The 7561-nt window shown below is 39.6% G+C and overlaps 1 non-coding gene across 1 annotated transcript; it reads right to left on the reverse strand.

Moving 5' to 3' along the window:
• Window positions 1–809: 809 nt before the first annotated feature.
• Window positions 810–911, reverse strand: LOC145776415 (U6 spliceosomal RNA). Its single transcript, XR_014290218.1, has one exon. It is a non-coding gene; the product is annotated as a U6 spliceosomal RNA (small nuclear RNA).
• Window positions 912–7561: the final 6650 nt, after the last annotated feature.

Consider the following 7561-nt stretch of genomic DNA (forward strand, 5'->3'; position numbering starts at 1 on the left):
ATGGCAACATGACATATCCATTATTTTTTTACTGCTAATTTTGTTTTATTGATTCTAGGTTTCTCTTTCAATAAGATTGTTTTGAATAAGAGTAAGTTGAGTAATATTCTATTTGAGGTTTGATCTGTTAAATGTATACTGGAACTGCCAATATTACGTCGCTACAAGCTACAGCATCATCGTCTTGTCTTAGAATCACTGCAGTTACTGCTTCACTTGTCGCAACAAGGTACATCTTTAGACCAAAGCCACTTCACCTACAGCAGGGGTCACCAAATGGCGGCCCGCGGGCCGCATGCGGCCCGCCACGCTGTATCGCTGCGGCCCGCGGAAGGTATCAGCGTACAAGTATAACCAAAAATACTTTTCTTGAAGGAGTTAAAGAGCACGAAGGCAAAAAATACTTTCCTGGAAGCATATTTTCGCTTTGCATACGATTCCACCGATCGACCAATCAGATTATAGTTCTAGGTGGGGGTTGCTTAAAGTTATTCCAATGCGATGTCCAGCCACACTGTCCCAGTGGGTGATTAAAACGTCTGTTTTCGAATTTTGAAATTGTCTGTGAGCATAGGGTTGTTTACTTTAAGTTTGCAAATGTCATGTAAACACCAGTGCGAGTTTCACCGTTATTGTGTTTCACGAGCAGTGTTCTCTTTATGCAAGTTTTTGTTGACAAAATGGGTCGGTGTGCCAACTCAATTTATAATAAATTGGCAATATATTACATATAAATTTAGAGACTTTTTCTGATTATATTATGAAAATATTTAGCTTAGTAGGCCTACTGCAAAACTTTTTTTTTTTTAAGAAATATGAAACGCTTCACGATTTTGCGTGTCATCCTTGTGCAGGAGCCATGCTAATCTGTATCGTTCCAATTATAGTATATGTACTGCTGAAGCAAGTACTGCAAAATGTTGTTAATCAACAAATTCTTGCCACGCTGATGAGCACCGCAAGTGACAGTTGTCTATAATAAAAGAAAGACGGTTTTATAGATTCTCACAAAAAGGATGAAAAACCAACTCATTGCTTTTTTGAGGGAAGACTGTTCATAAATTACGACTTTTCGGTGATTTCCACAAGCGTTTGTTTCATGGCACCTGGTGTGATGATGTCTAGTTTAGCGTTGGTGGTGCCTTCAACATTTAGTTGCAGAATGGTCACTCCTTGACCTACAACAGCTGGTGCTGTTCGCCCTGACAAGGGCGCTGTGCTTGGTCTGGGGGTGCCATTCTGATGATTGTTCTTCCGCATAACTTTATAGCGACAGTTGTAGCAAGTTTAGTTTTCCAAAGTCGGTACTTGCGGGGCGGCCAGGTGGAGGTACTTGCTTTCTTCGGCAGAGAGTGCTGCTTGTGAGTGTGGTGAAATGCAGACGGCAGCCCACATTATCAAGGATTGCCGGCTATACAGACCTCCTCATGGTATGGAAGGCCTAGTTTCCATCGATGACGACACCAGGCAGTGGTTAGCCAACGGATGCCCTGACATATAGCGACAACACGAGAGAAGAGAAGATGGTACCTGGTTTCTTTTTCCCTGTTATTGGAGCCTATTTTTCCCTGATATGTTTGCAGGTCACTATTGTTGCCTGTATTGCGATGTGTCAAACATTTCCTTGTTTACTGAAACTGTTAATTGCAAGATATCTTTTGCGAAGCGAAGTAACAACACCACTCTTGCTTGGCGATTAATATTCTGATGAAACCGCTCGCCTCGCTATAAGTGCACAAAACAAGTGGCCTCTATTTATTAGGCATTGTTAAAAAAGTCAAAAGTGTTGTAAAAGGAGCTTGGCCTAGCAGTAGCGTTGTTCGATTAATTTTGTTGCTACGGTATTCTAACATAACTATGAACAACATGTAACGCTGGATACTGGGTACAAAATGCGTTTTTTTCTAGCATAAGAGTCAACCTACCTAACATTTTATTAGTGCGGCCCGCCACAGCTCTCCTTAGTGCCAAAGTGGCCCGCATGTAAAAAAGGTTGGTGACCCCTGACCTACAGTATAAAAAATTATTGTAAAGCACACGTCTTGAAATTGTGCTTGTGCTTTTAAAGGGGTATTAAAGGAAAAACCTGACTTGGCGATTTTCCACGTTCTTTGTGTTTAACATGCTACCATAAAACGATTTTCAATAAAATTTTGCCCCATTGCGGTCTGACCACCATTGTGCGCGTGCTTTTGTCAGAGCTTTCAAAACGAGATTGGCCTGAGCAACGAAGCGTGCGACTGTAAAGAACGTCATAAAGTCTAGCAATCAACCGATCACGCAATAATTGTTACTGCGGGCGATTTGACTGTAGGCTATGTATGTATGTACATCAAAACAGCACATTTCAACATCAAAACAGCAGACAGTTTGCTCAAAACATCAGATGTGGTAACGTGGCTTTTGTTATTGCTGGACTTTATGACGTATTCTTGAGCTGTGTTTGCACGTTTTGGTCATTTTGAAAAAAATGAAAATAAATGAAACACTGGACTTTGGGCCTTGCCAGCGCCATTGCTGGCGCCATTGCTTGCCAGCGCCAAAACAAATTTTTTTGGGTAATTGTTTTTGAAATGTATTCTTGAATGTTCAGTTTACTCATTTTAATGCTTAATTCCGGTTTGAAATTTTCCTTTAGTATGCCTTTAAACCAGTTAAAACTTGTAAGTAGGCCTATACCGTAATTTATAGAGAGTGCTCAAAAAATGTTATTATATAGGCCTAACTACACTAGTTGAAATCTGTTCTTTTTTGCAGACTGTGATATGGCAGGCGCAATAAAGCAGAATGAGAAATGCATCATCTGTTTTCAAGGGTTTGAGGAAGAGGGTCAAGAATATGGAAAACGGCAGCAAATTGGAGATAAGGGTAAAAGGACCATGTTACATTTCGCTCATCTCCGCTGTGATGACAGAATGGTCGAAGAATTAGAGGCAGAAACCGGTGTTCTTGTGCATGATAAATGCCGTCGAAACTACACTGACAGGAAAAGGATTAGAAGAATGACTGCATCTGATGAAGGAGGAACTTCCAAGAAATGGAGACGATCGCATACGTCTGGTTTTGGTTGGAAGCGTGATTGTTTCTTCTGTGGAAAAAGTGCTAACTACGATCGGAAGCATCCAGATCGTAAGACTCAAGTTCATGAGGTAACAACTATTCCTTTTCGAAAGAGAATCCTTGAAGCATGTGAAAAGCGATCTGACCCATCGGCAGCATAAGTTCAATTTCGCCTACATGATTGTTTAGATTAAGTGGAGCTTCAGATACCGTATGCACTGACAGGGAAAGTGATCTCTGAAGATATTTGGCACTCCATTGCTGTGTTCGATGATTTGTCCCCCAGAAGACCATGTTGGTCTGGATTCATGCAGAGTTTGTCAGCCGGTAGTGACTTTTATAAATCTGAACCACTCTTCCTACCTCTCATTGACCTTAAGTCAACCGATGAAACGTGTATATATTCCACATTATCATTTGTCGAGGATCAAGCAAAGAAGTTGAATATAATAACACCATGTATCACGTTTGACCAACCATTGTGGGTAAAGGCAGTTGAAATTGTTCTTTCGAAAAAAATGAATATAGTTTGCCGTCTTGGAGGTTTCCACACAGTAATGAGTTTTTTGGGTAGCGTTGGCAAACTGATGTCTGGATCAGGTTTGTCTGAACTTTTGGAAACATGCTACGGCAGTAATTCAGTCATTCAAATGATGAGTGGAAGAGCAGTTGCAAGAGCTCTTCGAGGGTACATAGGCTACTTGTTGAATCTGCTTTAACCCCCGAAAATGAAAAAGGCGAAAGCGCGTGTCAATTACGCTGTTGAGAAGTCGCCTTTTCTAGATATCTGTTGTATTTCTGTTTGATTAACTTAGATACACCACACTTTAATAGATTACACACAGACCACTTTATTGTACACGTATTACAAAACGATAGTGAAATATAACAATGGTTCTATGACGAAACACTGCAATATCTCTGCTGTGAAGCAAGTCTCGTGACCAAGGATGCCAGAGCTTGGTTTTTCCACCTAGATCTGGGTTTTTTTGACCACATCTGGGTTTTAAGTTTTTTTATTTCAAATTTAGGTAAATCTAGGTTTTTAACTTTGTACAGAGCTTGCACAGTATTAAAGCACTGGGATCTTAGATAAATGGTCCACACTGCAACACAAAAATGATAAGGTACACCGGTAATGTTTTTTTGCATCAGCTACTGCAGTCAGTGAGGTACAGGATGCTGAAAAAATGATCCAACTTTATGAAAATGTGGATGACTAAAAATTGGAGTAGGCCTAGTAGCCTACAACTATTTGTGTTACTGAGCATTTATTTATTGTAAATTTGAGTTATTCTTTTCAACAGTATGTTCAAATGAAAAAGGCAAAGCAGGGTTTGTTGCTAAGAACCAAGTTACCGACGTAGTTGTAGGCCTACACCAAACTGCAAGCAGTAAGCAGGCATGATGATTCTCCTCAGCCGCAGTCTACAACTCACACAGCAAAAAGTTTAGTTCAAAAGTCAAAACTAACCTTAATGGCTAGCCTATACACTCATACATCTAGTCAGTTTTAGAAATTTTGGTTAAACACAGACTAAACCTTGCTAGCTAGACGCTTTACCATAAAGGTAATTTTGAACCAAAATCTTTGCCGTGAGCCCATATAGGCCTTACCAAGCTCTTGTTTTTGTATATAGTTATATTACACATATATTAACTGGTCATATTGACTGATTGAATCTTTATCCTCGGACTGGGAAAGCTTCTTGCAGAGCTTAATCCTGGCAGTTTCGCATACTTGTGGAGGCTTTGAATCACAGACGCAGGCCCGGTCACCGAGATCGACAGAGTGGAGTTTCCGATTGTTGAAGTGTTGTTGCCAGGGAATTATTCCATCCAATAGATGCCGCTGAATGGAGAGCAGTCCTTAACGTGCGTTGCTCAAGCGCACACCCCGAGAGTCGAACCAGCGCCGCTATTAATCTTGAAGTTTCTTCGTTCCAGAAGTCACGCGCTAACCAATTGAGCTATTGTATACCGTCAATTATATAAACATGTTACTATTTGTAGCTTTCTGAGGCTTCTGTGTAATGCTTTAAAATGGTACTGAAAGCACACGCAGGTTTTTTTAACCGCTTTACTACATATTTTCTGGACCTGGGTTTTTTTTGCCTCATCTGGGTTTTTTTTAGCACACAATCTAAGTTTATTGGAAATTTGTCGCTGGCATCCCTGCTCGTGACTGTATGACAGAAAAAGAAATCCAGTCGTTGCTTTGCAGCTGTGTAAAGTAGAGAATCTAACGATGTAGGATGGAGTGATAGTTTCAGCGTTTTAGTACCAGTACACTGGCAGTTAAGATTCAGTTGGCTAGTTATATAGAACATAGTCAGTTAAGTTTAGTATTATTACAGACTTCGAAGAATATCGGTAGTTGGCGTTACTTTAAATGTACATTTTGTACTTTACACGATTGCTGGACTACTGTCAGTATGTTGATACATTTTAGTACGGCATCGGTTCTGGTAGGTCACAGTTTGAATTGAATAAACAAGAGGCAAGCTTGGAGACTGGAGTCAACATTTTAAACTGTAAAAAAGCGTTGTTAAAAGAGGTGTAAGATTTTAACGCTTAAATCTAAAATAGCTACAACAACTGCATGGGAATATTAGGCTATAGGTTCTCGTACGTCGTAGGCTACCTACTAGTCTGTAAATATTGTCGGATTTTATAATTTAGAAATGCTAAAAGTTTCTATAATCTGTCACAGTGTAAGTTGATTTCAAGTTAATTAAGTTATCTGCCAATTTATTCCGTTCATCGCTCATTTTTAAAATCTTGTCGCGATGGTGAACACGTGCTGTGTACCGGGATGTAGCAGTGGCTACAAGTCGAGCAAAGAAGACAAGCCCGCTTTATTTAAATTCTCTGCAGATCCTGATATTCGAAGAAAATGGGTTGCAGCTATTCCACGCAAAAACTGGACTTTAAGTAAAAATCATAGAGTTTGCGATAAGCATTTTCATGCTAATGACTTTCAAACAGTTTCCTTTGATAAAAAGAAAAGACGAAAAGTAAAACGAGAAACCACCGAATTAGTTTGAAAACGGCTAAAACCTACTGTAATTCCAAAAGTGTTTCCAGGACTTCCTAAATATTTATCATCAGTTCAAACTATCAAACGATCGTCTGCGTCCACTGCAGCCGAAAGAGCCGAGAAACAAAACGCAAAACTAGAAAAAGAAAATATGGAGTTTTTAGCAGTCGATGAAATCAAAGACTTTTTTGCACTTAAGAATGAACTTCAAAAAGTAACACTGCCTTTTGGATATGTTTTCAAAACTGAAGAAAACCAAATTTCTTTTCACCTGATTGACAATGCTAAGTTGAAAGAAGCCCCAAAATTGCTTGCTTCAGTGCTTGTATTTGACAACCTGACTGTTTCGGCCTTTTCGTCATCTTCCCGCTTGCCTCAAAGTACTTATCAACACTTGTTGCAAGGCATAAGCATAAGCAAATCAAAAGCTTTTCTGGTTTGAGCAATCTATTAGACAAAGCACAACACATGGCAGACTGGCAGACAAAGACAAACACATCTGGAACAGTTTAACGACAAGACAGAAACAATCATCCATGCAACATATAATAGGAACATTTGGTCTAATTATTCATCTGAGGCCGTCGATGCCTGGTTCAGGCAAGGCAATTGAAGAAGAAGATTAGCGCACTGCAAAGCTGTGGCTGATAAGAGCACTTCCACTAGTGCTGCTTTTATTGATGTAGCTGTTTGCGCATTACAAGACTACATCAGCGTCGTGGCTGAAAGAGGTGAAAATGTAGCAAATGCTGCATTATTGTATTTCATAATTGAACAATTGCAACTGCTGTTTAAACCAAAAGAAGGTCGGCGATATTCTGCTACAATAATAACAATGGCCTTTTTGTGGCAATTGACCAGTACATCGCTATATAAAAAATTGAAAACTGTTTTTCTTTTGCCATCCTTGAGCAGTTGAGCACGCTTCGCTCATATTCCAGTGGACGTACCGTTGAGTCTGGCCAACTAGACCTTCCATACTTGAAGCAACGGATTTCTGATTTGACTGAGCACGAAAAGTTTGTCACTCTCTTAACTGATGAAGTCTACACAGCACGCAGAGTCGAATACAGCAATGGAGTTTTGTAGGAATCACTGAAGATGGAGCTCCTGCTAAAACGGTTCTTACATTTATGATTCAATCTTCATGTTGAAAATTTCGTGATGTTGTATGTCTGATTCCTGTAAACAAGCTGGACACAAAACTACTGCACTTTTGGTTTAACAAAGTGATGGCGGCCCTTAATGATTTAGTATTTGTGGTTGCAGTTTCTACAGACAATCATGTTTGCAACAGGTAGGCTATGTTTTTTCTATTAAGTTACTGGTTGCAAGACTGTGTTTCATCATTTTCAGCATTCGTGAGTTATTGTAAACTAAAATTACTTAGTAGCAATAGGCTGTATTTTGGCATTCGCATGTGGTTTGTTTTAAACAAAATAACGTTTGTAAAATTAATAC

This window comes from Aplidium turbinatum, chromosome 8 (genome assembly GCF_918807975.1).
Source record: "Aplidium turbinatum chromosome 8, kaAplTurb1.1, whole genome shotgun sequence".
Lineage (NCBI taxonomy): Eukaryota > Metazoa > Chordata > Ascidiacea > Aplousobranchia > Polyclinidae > Aplidium > Aplidium turbinatum.